Source organism: Bos grunniens, chromosome 28, assembly GCF_055505025.1.
Source record: "Bos grunniens cultivar Pamir isolate PY7600 chromosome 28, Bosgru_T2T1.0, whole genome shotgun sequence".
In the NCBI taxonomy this organism is placed as follows: domain Eukaryota; kingdom Metazoa; phylum Chordata; class Mammalia; order Artiodactyla; family Bovidae; genus Bos; species Bos grunniens.
Window position 1 is genome coordinate 31749584 of NC_141192.1, and position 18589 is coordinate 31768172.

Sequence of the window (18589 nt, forward strand, 5' to 3'; positions counted from 1 at the left end):
GTGAACTCCGGAAGTTGGTGATGGACAGGGAAGCCTGGCGTGCTGCGTTTCATGGGGTTGCAAAGAGTCGGACACGACTGAGCGACTGAACTGAACTGAACTGAACTGATTATAGGACTGCTGCTGCTACTGCTGCTAAGTCGCTTCAGTCGTGTCCGACTCTGTGCGACCCCATAGACAGCAGCCCACCAGGCTCCCCTGTCCCTGGGATTCTCCAGGCAAGAACACGAGTGGGTTGCCATTTCCTTCTCCAATGCATGAAAGTGAAAAGTGAAAGTGAAGTTGCTCAGTCGTGTCTGACTCTTAGTGACCCCATGGAATGCAGCCTACCAGGCTCCTCCATCCATGGGATTTTCCAGGCAGGAGTACTGGAGTGGGGTGCCATTGCCTTCTCCAGAATATAGGACTAAGCATCATCATAAAAACCACACACATAAAGGGAAAAAAATACAGAAAAATCTTAAAATGCACTGAACCATTTATCTTAATGAGTAGAGGTGCCTTAGAAATATTGGGTAGAGACAGGGGTAAATGTTTGAGCTAGAAACAGTACATGACCACCTCCAATACTTAAAAATTGTATTAATAAGTAACTTCCTCATTTCTTACCATAGTAAGTCATCCACTGCTCTTCAACCTACACTCTATCAGAAATTCTGGTGGAATCTGTTTCCTCTCTGTGCATAAGTTCATCAAACTCAACATTGCTTCTAGGCTTTCAGTCTAGTTGACCATCTGTTCCCCACCTCTTCTGCACCATCACTCCCTATTCACCCATTCCTAGTGTCTTCTCTTGTCATTTTAACACAAACCTAATCCCACTTCCTCTTGGAAGCCTTCATGGCCGTTTCAAGCTGCATTGATTTTCAAAGTCTCTGACCTGTTGTTTAGGACTTCCCTGGTGGTCCAGTAACTTAATTTTTTATTGAATTGAACTGACTCTATCGTGGTAAGCATGTGAATCGATTGTTGTCAAGGTAATTTTAATATTAAATATAAGTATTTTAACCCATGTCATCTATATACCTGAGATTTTTGGCATATTAATGATTAATTTTCACAATTATCTGATCAATAAACCTTTATTAAGCCCCTTCTACATTCCAGACACCGTGTTATTTGACAGAGATACAGAGTTAATATAGCTCAGTCTCATAACTTGATAATGACAATCCTGGACATTGTATGAATAACATTTATAGCTTATGAAACAGTTTGACATTTTATGTAACATAATACCTACAGTAACTCTTTATTACTGAGATTGAATGGAAGCTAGGAATGTTCTAATCATGCTCAGAAATGACTCTCTTAGCAATTTTATTGCTATCAAGGGCTGCAGTTCTACACAACGTCTCTTACCATCAGCCTTAGCCACTGGAAGAAGATAACTGGGCATTTCATCAATGCTGTTCCCCTTTTACTAGTGCATTCCTTATGCATGGGTGCTCAGTTGCTAAGTCCTGTCCAACTCTTTTGCAACACCATGGACTGTAGCCCGCCAGGCTCTTCTGTCCATGGTATTTTCCAGGCAAGAATACTGGAGTGTGTTGCCATTTCCTCCTCCAGGGGATCTTCCTGATTCAGGGATCAAACCCATGTCTCTTGCATCTCCTGCCTTGGCAAACAGGTTCTTTACCACTGAGTCACCTGGGAAGCCTGCATTCCTTATAAAGTTGACAAATGGAGTATCTGCCGGGCCCTCTACAGAACATAGTGGGCTGTTGCATTTTCCTGAATTACATGATTGTTGTTTTTGTTGTTCGTTTGCCCAGTTGTGTCTGACTCTTTGCAACCCCATGGACTGCAGCACGCCAGGCCTCCCTGTCCCTCACCATCTCCCTGAGTTTGCCCAAGTTCATTTCCATTGTATCGGTGATACCCTCCAGCCATCTCATCCTCTGATGTCCTCTTCTCCTTCTGCCCTCAGTCTTTCCCAGCATCAGGGACCTTTCCAACGAGTTGGGTGTTCACATCTGGTGATCAGAATACTAGCGCTTCAGCACCAGTCCTTCCAATGAGTATTCGGGGTTGATTTCCTTTAAGATTGACTGGTTTGATCTTTACACTGTCCAGGGGACTTTCAGGAGTCTTCTCCAGCACCACAGTTCAAAGGCATCAATTCTTTCGCGCTCTGCCTTCTCTGTGGTCCAGCTCTCACAACTGTACGTGATCACTGGGAAGACCATAGCCCCGACTATATATGGACATTTTTCGGTAGACCAATGTCTCTGCTTTTCAACATACTGTCTAGGTTCATCATAGCTTTCCTGCCAGGAGGCAATCATCTTCTGATTTCATGGCTGCAGTCACCATCTGCAGTGATTTTAGAGCCCAAGAGGAAATCTGTCCTCTTCTTGATAGATGATACATCTACTCAAACAGGTACAATACCCTTAGCTCTTTGATGTCTTTTCTATTTTTTGCCATGGTGGGTGTGGCATTTTTTACTTGATGTTGTCTTCCTCCAAACTTCTAACAGCCACCTTCAAAGACAGCATCAACATCATCTCCTTGGGGACTTTCCAGAGTGCTAATTCCTGGATTACTCAAAAGTGCTCCTATATAAACTCTCCCTTATCTGCCTTTATGTTGTTCCCTGCTTGATCCAGCATCCTCAGGATTGAGTTTCATACGTTCTCTCTCAGTTCTTGCTGCACACATTGACCTGTGTCTCCTCACAGAATAGCCCTTTTCTCTCTCATCAGTCCATGCACTTCCATAGCTGGACTGAATGGTGGTTTAGTGCGAGTTATTCACCCGGGGGCCAAGGGTGAAAATGAAAACAAGGCAGGGGACTCCAGCCAGTGGAGAGAATTGAGCTTTAGCAGAGCAGTTTGGTCCACTTTTTCAGGCCCAAAGGAGAATCTGGGGATTCAAGATGTTTTAGACTATTAACCTAGATTTCCCTGTGTCGTGTGTCAGGGTCTCACTTCTCCAAATATAACCCTGCCATTGGTGCAGAAAATGTGCCAAATTGGAGAACTCAGTTTCTTCTATAGTTCTTCTACTTTTGCAATTAAGATTTGGGACCTGATCTGACTCAGCTTTCCAGAGAGAAGAGTCTCTTTATATGTTGCCAACAAGAACCTCTGACTTCCATACTCACTTTTTAATTTGGTAATTAAACATCCTCAATTTTCATTATCTATAGCCTCTAGCTATATAGTCATCCAATTCCATAGTCATTGTAACTACTCTTTTTCTCTTGCACAGGTTATCTAATACTGTGTTTAAAAAGAACACCCCCAAAATTATTGGTATAAAATTGCAATTTTAGTGTATTTACAGATTCTGCAGGGCGGAAATTTGGACATGGAAGGAATTGCTTTTCTCAGATTCATGATATCTGGGATATATACTGGGAAGGCTTAGGTAGCTTCAAAGTAGTGAAAAGAAAGTGTTAGTCACTCAGTCGTGTCCACTCTTTTGTGACCCCATGAACTGTAGCCCTCTAGGCTCCTTTGTCAGTGGAAGTCTCCAAGCAAGAATACTGGAGTGGGTGGGTAGCCATTTCCTTCTCCATGGGGTCTTCCAGACCCAGGGATTGAACCTGCATCTCCTGCATTGCAGGCAGATTCTTTACCATCTGAGCCACCAAGGGAAGCCATGGGGTGCCATTGCCTTCTCCATTAGATAGCTTAAGGTCACTCAAAGGGCTGAGAACTAAATTTATCTGGAGTGGTTCCTAATTGGGGGTAATTTTGTCCCCATGGAATACAGCAGTGTCAGAAACGTTTTTGTATGTCACAACTGCAGGAAAGGAAGTACTACTAGTAGTAGCAGACGAAGGTCAGAGGCACTGCTAACCATCCTCCAGTGTCAGCACTGTCCTCCCAATGAAGAATTGCGTGGCCTCAAGTGTGAATAGTACTGAGCTCGAGAAATCCTAATCTAGAAGTTTCTGCCTCCATATATTGGGTACCTGGGCTAGGATAGCTCAAAAGCTGAGTTCTGGGACCTCCCCACATGACAGGCTCCCTCGTAGCATGGCAGCCTCAAGGTCAGCTGAATTTTTACATGGTGGCACAAAGTTTTAAGAATAAACAAGACTGTCACTGAACCCTACACTTTAGATGATTAAAAATAAATATCTGTCATTTGGGAAAAAAAGAGTAAATACGTCTAGAAAAAGCTGTCTGACCTTTTATGATGTGTGTGTGTGTGTGTGCTCAGTTGTGTCCAACTCTTTGCGGCTCTGTGGACTTCAGCCTGCCAGGATCCTCCAAGCAAGAAAACTGGAATGGGTAGCCATTTCCTTCTCAAGGGCATCTTTCTGACCCAGGGAGTGAACCCATGTCTTCTGAGTCTCCTTCACTGGCAAGGGGATTCTTTACCACTGAGCCACCTGGGAAGCACCCAACCTTTTATAATATAATCTCATAAATCACATAGGATCACTTCAGCCTTGATCTTATTGATGAAAGCAGTCAAAAGTACATTCAAACTCAGGGATAGAGGACATAGTTCCTACTTATTGATGGGGGGGAGGGAGTATAAAAACTTTTCCAGCCCTGTTCTAAGGACACCATAACCCATATCTCTTATACATCTGAGCTATGCCTCTTAGTGCATTTTATTCTACCACTATCACATCCCAATCCTGTACTAATTAATTATTAACAGTTGTATTCTGTAGCATGTCAGGCACTACTCATCTACCTACCACGTGATGGAGTTCTCTCTGCTGCTCAACCAGGGAGTTATTCAGCTCTAAAATCTCTTAGGGTAGCTTCTGGTTCCAGTTTTCACAGATCAGGTCCCCAGAAAATAAATGCTGAAATTCTGAGGGTTGCATGTGGGAATTTGAGGGATGCTTGTAGGAGCAACACCTTTGAGGGTATAGGGTAAGAATTGGTCAGAGGGAGAAGTTGAAATGTGAGATAGTTGCAATGCCCTCCTGGATCCTACAGGATGCTCTGAAGATGGGATGATCCTTTAGAGCTTTTTGTAACAGATGTAAAAGTTTCAGGCTTTCATAACCCTGCTTCAGCCAGTTGCTGAAGGTAAGCTGCTCCCTTGGAGGGGGCATAAGCTTGGGAAAAGCAGTATCAGTAAACAGGGCAGTTCCTTGAATGGGGCATAGTCTTGCGTTTTCAGCAGATAATATACTCTTGTCAGCTAGAGGACTTAATTCCTCAAGGGGAATCTGGTTGTCGCATTTGCTACAGGTCTTATTATTATTTTTTTTTTTTACCAAAGTAACCTTTTATAATCCACATTTAATTTACTAGGGAAGAAAATTGTCATTTATCCTTAGTGCATGCTCTGTAATAGCCATTTGGTTTATTTTCAAGTTCAGTGTGTTTGAGATGTGCCACTTAAAGTATTATGTAATGACTCATCTCTGTAGGAACACAACAGATACAGGCAAGAGCTTATAGCCTGATGCAAATAATTCTAGTTGCATACCACATGATTCCAATTTTAAGCAATCCACTCAGGGGAAAAGTATCCTTGTTTTCCTGTTCTCTGAAAAATAGTTGACCCTCCACCCACAAGATATTTCATTCTTCACCTCAGAAAGAGAGTTCAAATTTGTTCAGTTCACTGGAGCTCAGCTCAGAAAAATAACTACATGGGCTGTTGGTTATATTCCTTTCAATACAGAAAGGAACAAAATTGATGACAAAATTTCCAAACTATCTGTGTTTGTTAAATAACCTTTGTTACCTTAAGGTGAAATAAATTACTTTAAGGTGAAATAAAACCTGTGGCTTATTTATTTTTCTTTAGGATTCATTTAGGAAGACTTACTAAATGCTTCCTCTCCATAGAAAATGCAACCCTATGGACAGGTTTTTGGAACTGCTATGGATTTTTATATTCAAAAATACCAGTATTAGTAGTAAACACACCATTAAAACTGAAGTAAGAGATGGTAAAGGGAAATAAAAACAAAGGAAACTTCCCCTCAATAGCAGGGCCAAGAACTAGAGTGAGGCAAATGAAGAGTCTGGAGTACAAATTTTACTGAGAAATTCACTCTTAAGCATTGATTCTGCCCTTGCATGACCCTGAAAATGAGTACCTCCTAAGATTTCACACCCAGGCCTCTCTTGCCTTGTCCTAATCCCATCTCTGTTCAGTAGGACATCTGAACAGTAATCAGGTAGGAAGTAGATGGAACGGGCTGGTGTCTACATGGAATGTATATTTGACAGTTCATACCGAGTACCTGTCTTCTGATCCATTTTTTTGGTGGTTCTTAAAACAAAAGTCACCCCACTTTGTATCAAGGGTTCCAGCTAACTTGATCATACCCAGTTTGACCAGGAGTTAACATCTGAGCTAGAGACAGTTGTCTGTGGTCTGCACCCTTTGATGTGATCTATTGCGAGACTTCTGCCCAGCAGGGGCATTTATACCAGATGGTAACTGTTCAAATCAATCTGATCATATTTTGGAAATTTTGAATGGAATTTACAGTGAGAGTAAGCAGAAACTGAAGTAGTACCAAGTAGGAAATCTCAGAAAGAGAAGGTCACCAGTACAAGTAGAGAGAGTCAAGGAAGGTAGCTGGCAGCAGAACAGGAAGAAGCAGCTTGTGGAGAGAGAGATTGAATGGTTAACTCTTGAGTATCAAGCACTGTTTGAGTTGTGTTTAGACCACCACTGGCTTCAGACTCCTGTGACTACTCTTATATCTTAAATTGGGGTGATGACACCCTTGCTTTCACTGAAACCTGACTGCTCAGTACTGAAACGTTTCTCATCTTTCTTGCCTTTTTCCTTCTAATAAAACATATTAATAGAAATACATTGTGCATTTTCCTGTACATTTCAGGATTGTAGTTCCAGAGGCTCTGAATAAACGTGTTTTGTCCTAAAATATCTTCCACAGCTTCTGACCATGGTTTCTAAAATTGAAGAACAGGTGATTCATGTTTGGGTCCTGAATGTATTTCTAGATTGACAAATTCCCTGTTAAAACACAAGTACACCTGAAAGGGGCATGTTTGAACTGCTGCCAAACAACCTCTTATTTTGTTTTATTTGCTAGTGCAACTCATGAGAATGAGATGGAGAAAATCCTCCTAATGGGAGGATTAACCGATCGAGGTCAGCTCTATCCTGTAAACCTTGGCCTCAGCAAACTCCAGGGCTGGGTCCATCTGCAGGTCATATTTTCACCTAGCTTGCATGATTTGGCTTAAGAGACATTTTGCTCTTCTAAGAGCTGACAACTTAGCTTACAAAATAAGGCGTTAGAGTCACTATTGACCAAACCAGAACTGAGTTGCCATTCTTGTGTCCTCACATATGCAAAGGGGACAGGAGTCAGTCAGAAAGACCTGAGTTCAAATCTTGATTCTGCTCTTTATGCACTAGGTAACCTTTAAATGGGTGGAGGAGCCTGGTAGGGTGCAGTCCATGGGGTTGCAAAGAGTCAGACATGACTGAGCGACTTCACTTTCACTTTTCACTTTCATGCATTGGAGAGGGAACTGGCAACCCACTCCAGTGTTCTTGCCTGGAGAATCCCAGGGACGGGGGAGCCTGGTGGGCTGCCGTCTATGGGGTCACACAGAGTTGGATGCAACTGAAGCGACTTAGCAGCAGCAGCAGCAACAACCTTTAAATGATAAGATACCTGAGGTGCATCCTCATTTGTCAAATGATAATAAGATTTTGTGGGGTTATTTTGAGGATTATAAATAACATAGGCAAAGCATTTAGTATCACTGCAGTAGGAACCCAATTTTTAAAATGTACCTGATCATAGCTGTTATATATGAATATTTTCAATACTCTAATGAATAGTGAAACTTCTGCTTTAAGTTGAAAATTCTATGCCAAACACTGAAGACCAAATTAATCTTTGTTTTTTGACTGTTTATTTCTCATTATAAGCAAATTGTCTTTCTTCTGTCAGTTCCACACATGCTAGGCTCTCTTTAGCGTTTCTGCCCCTACATCCTGTATCACACAGGGTTCTATAGTTTACAAAGGAATTTCCATGTCTTATCTCATTTGATCCATTGAAACATGTTTTATAATCCTTACTTTGCAGATGAGGAAACTGAAGGCCAGAAAGTATAAATAACTTGCTAAGCTTGCATAGTATTGAGCTGTACTCTGAAGCAGAGCCTCATAATTACCCAGCCACAAAAGTGAAAAAAGAACACAGAGACAGTGATAACAACATTCTTGGTTTATTGGATAGGGAATCTTACAAGTCAGAAGCAAAAGATCATGGAGCAATAATACTCCATCACCTCTGACAGAGCTGAGCGGGCAAGACACAACAGCAGTCTTTGCTACTTGAGGGAAGGGGAGGCTGCCATTTATAGGAGAACTTATTGGCTAATCAGTTACCAAGTAAATCAGCATCTGGGGCAGGCAGCAAGATTGTTACTCATTAACAGGATTGGATGGTCATGTGAGTGGAATGTAGGTGAAACCCAGATTGGTCAAGCAGGGATGTACAGAGAGCAAGAGAACCACCATCTTCAGTGACCTGATCATACACATAGTGAATAAGCAATAGGGTGAGGCCTAAATTTCTTTTGTTTTTCTTTTTTTTTAATTTTTATTTTATACTGGAGTATAGTTGATTAACAATGTTGAGTTAGTTTCAGATATACACCAAAGTGATTCAGTTATACATACATATGTATCTGTTGCAGCCATGAAATTAAAAGACACATGCTCTCTGAAAGAAAAGTTATGACAAACCTAGACAGTGTATTAAAAAGTAGAAACATTAACTTTGCCTGCAAAGGTCCATATAGTCAAAGCTATGGTTTGCCCAGTAGCCATATATGAATGTGTGAGTTGGACTATAAAGAAGTCTGAGTGCCAAAGAATTGATGTTTTTGAACTGTGGTGTTGGAGAAGACTCTTGAGAGTCCCTTGGACTGCAAGGAGATCAAACCAGTCAATCCTAAAGGAAATCAACCCTGAATATTCATTTGAAGCACTGATGCTGAAGCTCTAGTACTTTGGCCACCTGATGTGAAGAGCCAACTCATTGGAAAAGACCCTGATGCTGGGAAAGATTGAAGGCAGGAGGAGAAGAGGATGACAGAGGACAAGATGGTTGGATCACATCACCAACTTAATAGACATGAATTTGAGCAAACTCTGGGAGATGGTGAAGGACAGGGAGATCTGGTGTGCTGCACTCCATGGGGTTGCAAAGAGTCGGACACAACTGAACATTCTTTTTCAAATTCTTTTCTCATTTAAGTTATTGAGCAAAGTCCCCTGTGCTATACAGTAGATTCTTGTTCGTTGTCTGTTTTAAATACAGCAGTGTATATATGTTAATCCAAAATTCCCAATATATCCTCGATCACTCTTTCCCCCGATAACTGTAAGTTCGTTCTCTGTTTCTGTTTTGTAAATAAGTTCATTTGTATTGCTTTTTTTAGATTGCACTTATCAGTGGTATCATATTTGTCTTTCTGCCTGACTTACTTTGCTTAGTTTGATAATTTCCAGGTTCACCCATATTGCTGCAGATGGCATTATTTCATTCTATCTCATGACTGAGTAGCATTCCCACATCTTCATCCGTTAATCTGTTGGTTGACATTTAGGTTGTGTCCATGTCCTGGCTATTGTAAATAGCGCTGCAATGAATATTGGAGTGCATGTATCTTTTCAAATGACAGTTTTCTCTGGATATATGCCCAGGAGTAAGATTGCTGGATCATTTGTTAGCTCTATTTTTAGTTTTTAAGAAACCTCCATACTGTTCTCCATAATGGTTGTTCCAATTTATATTCCCACCAACAGTGTAGGAGGGTTCCCTTGTCTTCACACCCTCTCCAGCATTTGTTTTTTGTAGATTTTTTATGATGGCTATTCTAACCAGTGTGAGGTAGTTGTATGAAAATCATTGTACTTTTGATTTGCATTTTGCTAATAATCAGCCATGTTGAACATCTTTTCATGTGCCTTTTGGCCATCTGTATGTCTCTTTAGAGAAACATTTGTGTAGTTCTTCTGCCCGTTTTTTAATTGGGTTGTCTGTTTTTTTTTATATTGAGCTGCATGAGCTGTTTGTAAATTTTGGAGATTAATCCATTCTCAGGTGCATCATTTGCAAATATTTTCTCCCATTCTATGGGTTTTTTCATTTTATTTATTATTTCACACCTTCTGATTTGAAAGCCCATAAGGTTTCCACAGTGGTTCTCAGCCCTCACTGTTCATTTGAGTTTTCTGGGCACCATAAACAACTATCCCTGTCAAGGCTCCATCCCAGACCAATTAAATCAGAAGGGAACTGGCCTGAGACTTGGGAATATTTAAAACTCCCCAAGACATTCTTAGGCTGAACTAGACCAGTTCCAGTGAGAATCCTGTCTCTACTATAAAACTTAGACCATCTTAATCTCTCTAATGAATCTTTTATTGTGTTCATTAAAAATTATACATATTTAGCACTTTATTTTAGAAGCCATATAATATAAATTCTGGAAGGAACTTCATATCCTTAATTAGTCTGGTTCTAAAACTTGGATCTGAGGACTGGACAGCAGAAAAATAAGGGCAATCTAACAGATGTAAGGGGCTTCCCAGGTGGTTCAGTGGTAGAGAATCCACCTGCCAATGCAAGAGACACAGGATACATCCGTTGGATCCCTGGGTCAGGAAGATCCTGCAGAGGGGGAAATGGCAAACCATTCCAGTATTCTTGCTGGGAAAATCTCATGGACTGAGAAGCCTGGTGGACTGCAGTCCATGGGGTGCCAAAGAGTTCTGACCTGACTAAGCACGCACCCCAGCAGATGCAAGCCGATTATCTGTTGGAGAACTGATTGTTATTCTTTTTTTTTTTTTTCACTGTTACTCCAATTTTATTTTTTTATTTATTTATTTTTTAATTTTATTTTATTTTTAAACTTTACAAAATTGTATTAGTTTTGCCAAATATCGAAATGAATCCGCCACAGGTATACATGTGTTCCCCATCCTGAACCCTCCTCCCTCTTCCCTCCTCATACAATTTGTTTGTGTGAAATGCCCATTCTTTTCTAAAATAATAGTGACCTTTGTTTTGCTAATATCCTCATTTAAAAGCATAAAAATTTGACAACCCTTTAATACATAACAAGTTATTTTTGGAAATTTTACTAACTTATAAAATCCAACAAGTTCTGGAAGCCACTGATCTTTGCCAACCCCCTCATTTTGCAGATAAGGAAACAGGCCCGGAGAGAAGTTCTAGTACCCAAGTTCTATTCTATGTGTTGCCTCAATGATTTTAAACTTATTTTTAAAAAGAAGAATTCAATTATACTTTTTAATCCGTGTGTGGTTGTGATTAATGCAGAGAAAGGAAATATAATTGGAAAAGAAAAAGTGAAAGGGTAAAAAAAAAAAAAAACTGACTCAAAGACTCTGGAATTGTGGCATAACAGATTTGCAAATAAGTCAAAGAGAAATTCTAAAACTGTAAAATATTATATCCCAAATTAAGAATTCAATGACAATGGTAATAGAAAATTAGTCACAGCTGAAGAAATAATCAGACAACTGGGAGATAGGCCAGAAAAATAACCAAATAATACAAGTTAGACTAAAGGATTGGAGAAGGGCATGGCAACCCACTCCTGTATTCTTGCTGGAGAATGTCATGGACAGAGGATCCTAGTGGGTTACAGTCCATAGGGTCGCAAAGAGTCAGACATGACTAAAGTGACTTAGCATGCCCACACACACACTAAAGGATATAAAATACAGAAGAGAGTGAAAGACAGGGCACAGAGTGAGAAGGTCCCGGAAAGAAATAAGATAATGGAGCTGAGGCAAAATTTGAAGAGAATTTTCAACAATTTTTTCCAGAACTATGGAAAGAATAAAGCCATAGCTTCAAGCAGTCAAACAGATTTATAAAAGAGAAAAGAATACATCTAAACCCAATTCACTGAAAATGAAAAAAGAAAGAAACCGTAATAGTGGTTTTAAAAAGAAGACTATCTTCAAAGTCATAACAATTAGATTAGCATTGACTTCTCAATAGCAATCATTAAAGCCAGAACACAAATGGATAGATATATTAAACATGCTGAAAGAAAATAATAGCCCACTTAGAGTTTAGCGTCCAGAAAAAAATAAAATTCCAAAAACAAAGACAAGAGGAGAACATCTTCAGACAAAGGGAAATTGCAAAAAAAGTCTCTCAGAGTCCTTAACCTTTCGTGTGTCATGGCCCCTTTGGCATTCTGATGAGACCTATGACCACTTTCTCAGAAGGTCTTTAAATATATAAAATAAAATATGTAAAATCACAAAGGAAACCAATTTTAGACAAATACAAAATATATTTTAAAAGTGATATAGTGATATGTTTATAAATATGCTGACTGCTGCTGCTGCTGCTCAGTTGCTTCAGTCGTGTCGGACTCTTGTGCGACCCCATAGATAGCAGCCCACCAGGCTCCTCTGTCCCTGGGATTCTCCAGGCAGGAATACTGGACTGGGTTGCCATTTCCTTCTCCAATGCATGAAAAGTGAGAAGTGAAAGTGAAGTCGCTCAGTCGTGCCTGACTCTTTGCGACCCCATGGACTGACTAACAAGACCTAAAAATAGATCTGAATAAGAAGATCTAAATAACAAGTATGTATGGTAATTTCTGAGTTGATTACAGTAATTTCTAAGAAGGATAAGTTTCTAAAAGTTTATCTCCTTGAGTTTAGTCAGAAAGCTAACTGTGCTAAGTTCTCTCAGAAAGCAAGGAAGTGGAACAAAGCAATCAGTGGGAAAGCTGACACCTCCTCAAGGCACATCCAAGAAGCAAGAGCCATAGTACACAGTGGATGGTCCAGATCTTTAATACAGGGAATAAGAAACATCGATCATTGCTTACTGCATAAACAGAAAGTGTAGGTTACACAGTATGTCTGTACCATCTCTATTTTTGAAAATATCCTAACAAGTGTCTTCTTTTTTTAATTGAATATAGTTTATTTACAATGTTTTATGAACTACTGTTGTAAAGTGTTTCAGTTATGCACTTTTATACATTCTCTTTTTATATTCTTTTTCATTATAGTTTATCATAGGATATTGAATATAGTTCTCATGCTGTGAAGTAGTTCAGTTCAGTCGCTCAGTCGTGTCCGACTCCTTGCGACCCCATGGACTGCAGCACACCCAGGCCTCCCTGTCCATCACCAACTCCCGGAGTTTACCCAAACTCATGTCCACTAAGTCAGAGATGCCATCCAACCACCTCATCCTCTGTCATCCCCTTCTCCTCCTGCCTTCAATCTTTCCCAGCATCAGGGTCTTTTCCAGTGAATCAGTTCTTCACATCAGGTGGCCAAAGTATGAGTTTCAGCTTCAACATCAGTCCTTCCAATGAACATTCAGGACTGATTTCCTTTAGGCTGGACTGGTTGGATCTCCTTGCAGTCCAAGGGACTCTCAAGAGTCTTCTCCAACACCACAGTTCAAAAGCATCACTTCTTCAGTGCTCAGCTTTCTTTATAGTCCAACTCTCACATCCATACATGACTGGAAAAACCATAGCCTGACTAGATGGACCTTTGTTGACAAAGTAATGTCTGCTTTTTAATATGCTATCTACTGAAAATTGATCATAACTTTCCTTCCAAGGAGTAAGCGTCTTTTTATTTCATGGCTGCAGTCACCATTAGCAGTGATTTTGGAGCCCCCCAAAATAAAGTCTGCCACTGCTATGAAGTAGGACCTTGTTGTTTATCTTCTCTCTATATAAAAGCTTACATCTAACCCCAGCCTCCCACTCCATTCTTCCGCTAACCCATCCCCCTTGGCAACCACCAGTCTGCTCTCTCTGTCTGTGAGTCTGTTTCTGTTTCATAGATAGCTTCACTGTGTATGTTTTAGATTCCAGGTATAAGTGATACCATATGATATCTGCTCTTTCTGACTAGTTTCACTCCAAATGATAATCTCTGGTTGCATCCATGTTGCTGCAGTGACATTATTTCATTATTTTCATGACTGAGTAGCATTCCATTGTATAAATGTACCACATCTTCTGTATCCATTCACCTGTCAATGGACAGTTAGGTTGTTTCCATGTCTTGGCTATGTGACTTTGTGAATAGTGTTGCTATGAACATAGGGACACATGAATCTTTTTAGATTAGAAGTTTGTGTGGATATTTGCCCAGGAGTGGGATTATTGAATCATACAATAAAAATTCTCTTTTTAGCTTTCTGAGGAACTTCCATACTGTTTTCCACAGTGGCTGCACCAACTCACATCCCTACCAACAATGCAGGAGAATTCCTTTTCTCTGAAACTTCTCCAACATTTTTTATTTGTAGAGAACTGTCATGTTTCAACATTTTCCTTTGAAAGTATATGTATAATAAAGCTTTAAATAAATACTCTGCTTCCTTCCATCTCATTAAAAAAAAATAAGATTCTGCCTTTAATTTCCACATGTTTTTGTTTGCTCAGAGTAGGATTGAGTCTTCTCAAAGCAGTTAGTATCTACACATAACAGTTTCATTTTTAAGTTGTCATTAATGCTATTTCTGAGAAAACAGGTTATTGGTATCCTTGGATCCCCTGGAGAAGGGAATGGCAACCCACTCCACATCCTTGTTGGTATCCTTGTTCAGATTGTATGGGGGAAAGATACATTGTATCAATACAAAGAGACACAAGTTATTTCATTTCAAGTATTCCCTTAAACAGAGCATCCCAAATGTACTTGATAATTGTCTGTATATGGCCTTCATGGCTATGATTTTTCCAGTGGTCATGTATAGATGTGAGAGTTGGACTGTGAAGAAGGCTGAGCACCGAAGATTTGATGCTTTTGAACTGTGGTGTTCAGAAGACTCTTGAGAGTCCCTTGGACTGCAAGGAGATCCAACCAGTCCATTCTGAAGGAGATCAGCCCTGGTATTTATTTGGAGGGAATGATGCTAATGCTGAAACTCCAGTACTTTGGCCACTTCATGCGAAGAGCTGACTCATTGGAAAAGACTCTGATGCTGGGAGGGATTGGGGGCAGGAGGAGAAGGGGACGACAGAGGATCAGATGGCTGGATGGCATCACTGACTCGATGGACGTGAGTCTGAGTGAACTCCGGGAGTTGGTGATGGACAGGGAGGCCTGGCGTGCTGCAATTCATGGGGTCGAACAGAGTCGGACACGACTGAGAGACTTAGCAGCAGCAGCAGGATGGCCTTCATTTAGTCCTGAGGTACTTCTTGCTATTGGCATTACATTAGCAGGAATAATAGGTGTTTTGGTGAATACTTGAAGATGTTAAATAATTTGAAAAGCTTTTAAGTGTTGAGTTTATTATTTTGCCAAGTATTAAAAGTGATCGGCTTATGCTCATAGCTGAAGCTTCTGCCCTTGCTCAGATGACATGACCAATGCGATCATTACTTGTGGATGCATGTTACAAATCTGGCATTCTCCCCAATAGTCATTAACTAGCTCATCATCTTCTTCCCCCGTGAAACCAGATGCAACAATATAATTGACTTCCCAATTTTTCTGGCCCAGATCTACACTGTGTATCATTTCCCCCCATGAAAGCTCTATTCACGTGGCAGAAAAATCAACATTAGAAGCAGAAATAAGATTCTTTATTTCTTTCATTTCTTCAATCCAATCCTTAAAACACTTTAAGATTCCCATAAAGCCAATACTGAAATGTCCAAATGAGAACTTCCAAAGTATCTTTGTGCCAAGAAGCCCAGTAAAAATCAAATTGGTTCTAAATGCTTCAGGAATGAGCCCCAGATATCATACTGTCACTCATTGTGACTTCTGATAGCTCTAAATTATGAGGTTGTGCCACAACCCTCAAAGTAAGGGCAGGCTTCTTCCTGGACTTCATCAACCCAGTGAGGCCCACCACGAAAGGAAGAGGGAGTTAATTTCCCACTTACATTTCTGGTGGCTCAGACAGTAGAGAATCCGCCTGCAATGTAGAAGACCAGGTTTTGATACCTGGGTCGAGAAGATCCCCTGGAGAAGGGAATGGCAACCCACTTCAACATTCTCACCTGGAGAATCCCATAGACAGAGGAACCTGATGGATCCATGGGGTCGCAAAGAGTAGGACACAACTGAGTGACTAACATATACACAGGCTTCCAAAGAAATTTGGAGTTGTTTCAGATCAAGCTACCAAATCCCTAAAAATGGGAGTAATAACCTCATTTCCTAAACATTACCCATATTACTTTTGAGATTTGGATTTATTATGAAGGTTTGAGCAATCAGAACCATGTTTGTAGATTCTATTAATGATTTATTTTCCATTTCAACTTTATCTTGGAGTAACAAATAGCTAATATCTGGGGATATATACCCACAGAGGTTTACAAAGAAATCACTAATAAAATGCCCAGATGCATTTCAGATTGTCCTCTTCCCTTTTGTGAGAAGCAGGTTTTTTAAATGATTTTGTTCACCCTCCCACCTGGTTCTCCCTAGGATGCCCTTCTGTTCAGCATTGCAAGGGCATTAGACAGGGCCAGGGTGGCAGTGATGCAAGTTATCTACATTGATACTGCTTCTAATGTTGATTTTTCTGCCACGTGAATAGAGCTTTCATTGAGGCTGACCAAAGTTAGTGGGAGATATAAAAAGTTCTGCCACATTGCGCTTCCTCAACTGGCAGCCCTCATGTCGCCCTTGTTATGCACAGTGAGTTCCCTGTATCCTGGCCTCATCCTATCTCTGCCTGCCCATAGCCTCCCCCCAAGGTAGTCTCGCTAGGTCACCTGTTGGTCCACTGCTCATTAACCGCTTATTTCATTTGCATGTGTTATCAGTTGCCCGTAACCAAGGCAACCAGGGATGGCACTTGTGCAATCAGACAAGCGTTCCTCCCATCTGGTCCGGCCACAGTAGTGTTCTTCCTCGCCTCACTCTTGTGGCAGCAAGAAATACATGAGCAGCAAAATCATGTATTTCCTTGTCATCAGTTTCTCCACGAGGACTCAGGAGCTATACAATTTTCTCTAGGTTTATCAGTTAACTTATATCTTATAAAGAAACTTGATATGTTTTCTCTTCTAGTAGATTGTACTTCCAGTCGGTGCACTCAACATACTTCAAGATCAGAAGAAAAAAATGTACAAACACACAGATTCACAGACAAGCATACACCTGTTCTTGGATCACCATTAATGAATGTGTCTGCTATGTGGAAGGGAAAAATCTTCAGTGGGATGTTTATTTATTTGGACATTTTCCCTTATAGGAAGGACAGACCTTCTGGGGTATAACCCATGAAAACTCTTACTTTCCATGAACATCCTCTCCTCTTCAGCTACACTCGGACTCTTTTGGAAATTTCATCCATTCTCCCATCTTTAAATACTATATATAATGAGGATTCTTATATCTGTATATGCAATCTGGAACACTCCCCTGAATTTTAGATTCATAAATTCACCTGCCTACTTGACATCTTTATCTTGACAGCTGTTAGGAATCCCAGTGTGAATATTTTTAAAGAAACCGAACTCCTGATCATTTCCTTATCCAAGATTTGTTCTACCTCAGCCATTCCCTTTTCTGTTAGAGGCAACTCCTTTTTTTCCAGTTTATTATGCCAAAATCTTGGATTCACCCTTTATCACTTTCTCTCTTCATCGAACATTAAATTGGTTATCAAATCCCATGGGCTGTCCTCTCAAAATATATTCAGGATCCAAGCAATTCTTAATCTCTTTAGCTACTACTAACTTGGTCCAGGGCTTCCCTGATGGCTCAGTGGTAAAGAATCTGCCTGCCAATGCAGGAGACGTTGATTCCATCCTGGGTCAGGAAGATCCCCCAGAGAAGGAAACGGCAATCCACTACAGTACTCTTGCCTTGGAAATCCATCAGACAGAGGAGCCTGGCGGGCTATAGTCCGTGTGGTGGTCAGGAAGCATTTAACAGGAGGCTTCCTGTGTGCTGTTTTGGATCTGTCAGGAATCCTCTGTTCCATATTAATTCAGGAATTAAGAGGAGAGGCAAGCCTCTCCCGGGGCTGAGGAATCCAGCATTTCCTTCGTTAGTTTTTCAATATGGTGAGAAGTACCCTCTTCCTTCTTATGAACCATATAGTAAAAGTGATTGTTTACAACTCTCTCTCTCTCTTTAATATGGATCACCTACGTTTTGTAAGTCTGGAATTTTTATCTTTGCTGAGAATAACTACAGTATATATGCCCACACCATGTTGATTAAAACACCTTTGCTCCATCAGAGCTTTGGTCTCCGTGTCTTGCTTTCTCTCTCTCTCTCCCTCTCTTTCTCTCAGGCTGATTTTCTGGAGCACAGAGACCCATCGTGCTCATTCTCCTGCCCAGGCTTCTGAGACCCTCTGGTGAAGGCGCACTGTGCCTTCACCCCCTAAAGAGGGCACCAGGTGCCTTCATGAGTGATGCAAGCCCTGTGTCAAAGGGCTTTATTTGTTTTCTGCTTAAACCAAGGAATATCAGCCTCTTTCTCTCTCTCTTTTACTTTATCATCAACTCTGGAACACCAGATTCCGGTCCAAAAAGGACCTCAACATGTGGTCACAGAAGAGTTTACTCGGACTAAACAACAACTTGGTCCAAGTCACCATTATCCCTTTCCTAGATTATTTCAACTGGCTCCCACCCTTGTA

The 18589-nt window shown here is 40.7% G+C and overlaps 1 protein-coding gene across 18 annotated transcripts in view; it reads left to right on the plus strand.

The window, feature by feature from the left end:
• LOC147343090 (uncharacterized) overlaps positions 1–18589 on the plus strand; it is a 466920-nt gene that overhangs the window by 321814 nt on the left and 126517 nt on the right. The window contains exon 5 of one of the 18 annotated variants that reach the window (XR_015157028.1): positions 14161–14246. The exons of 16 other annotated variants lie outside the window; for them this stretch is intronic. The gene's annotated coding sequence lies outside the window, so the exon portion shown is untranslated. Of the gene's footprint in view, positions 1–14160; positions 14296–18589 lie in introns of those variants that run through there. One more of the 18 variants, XM_086382522.1, reaches the window with a different exon arrangement.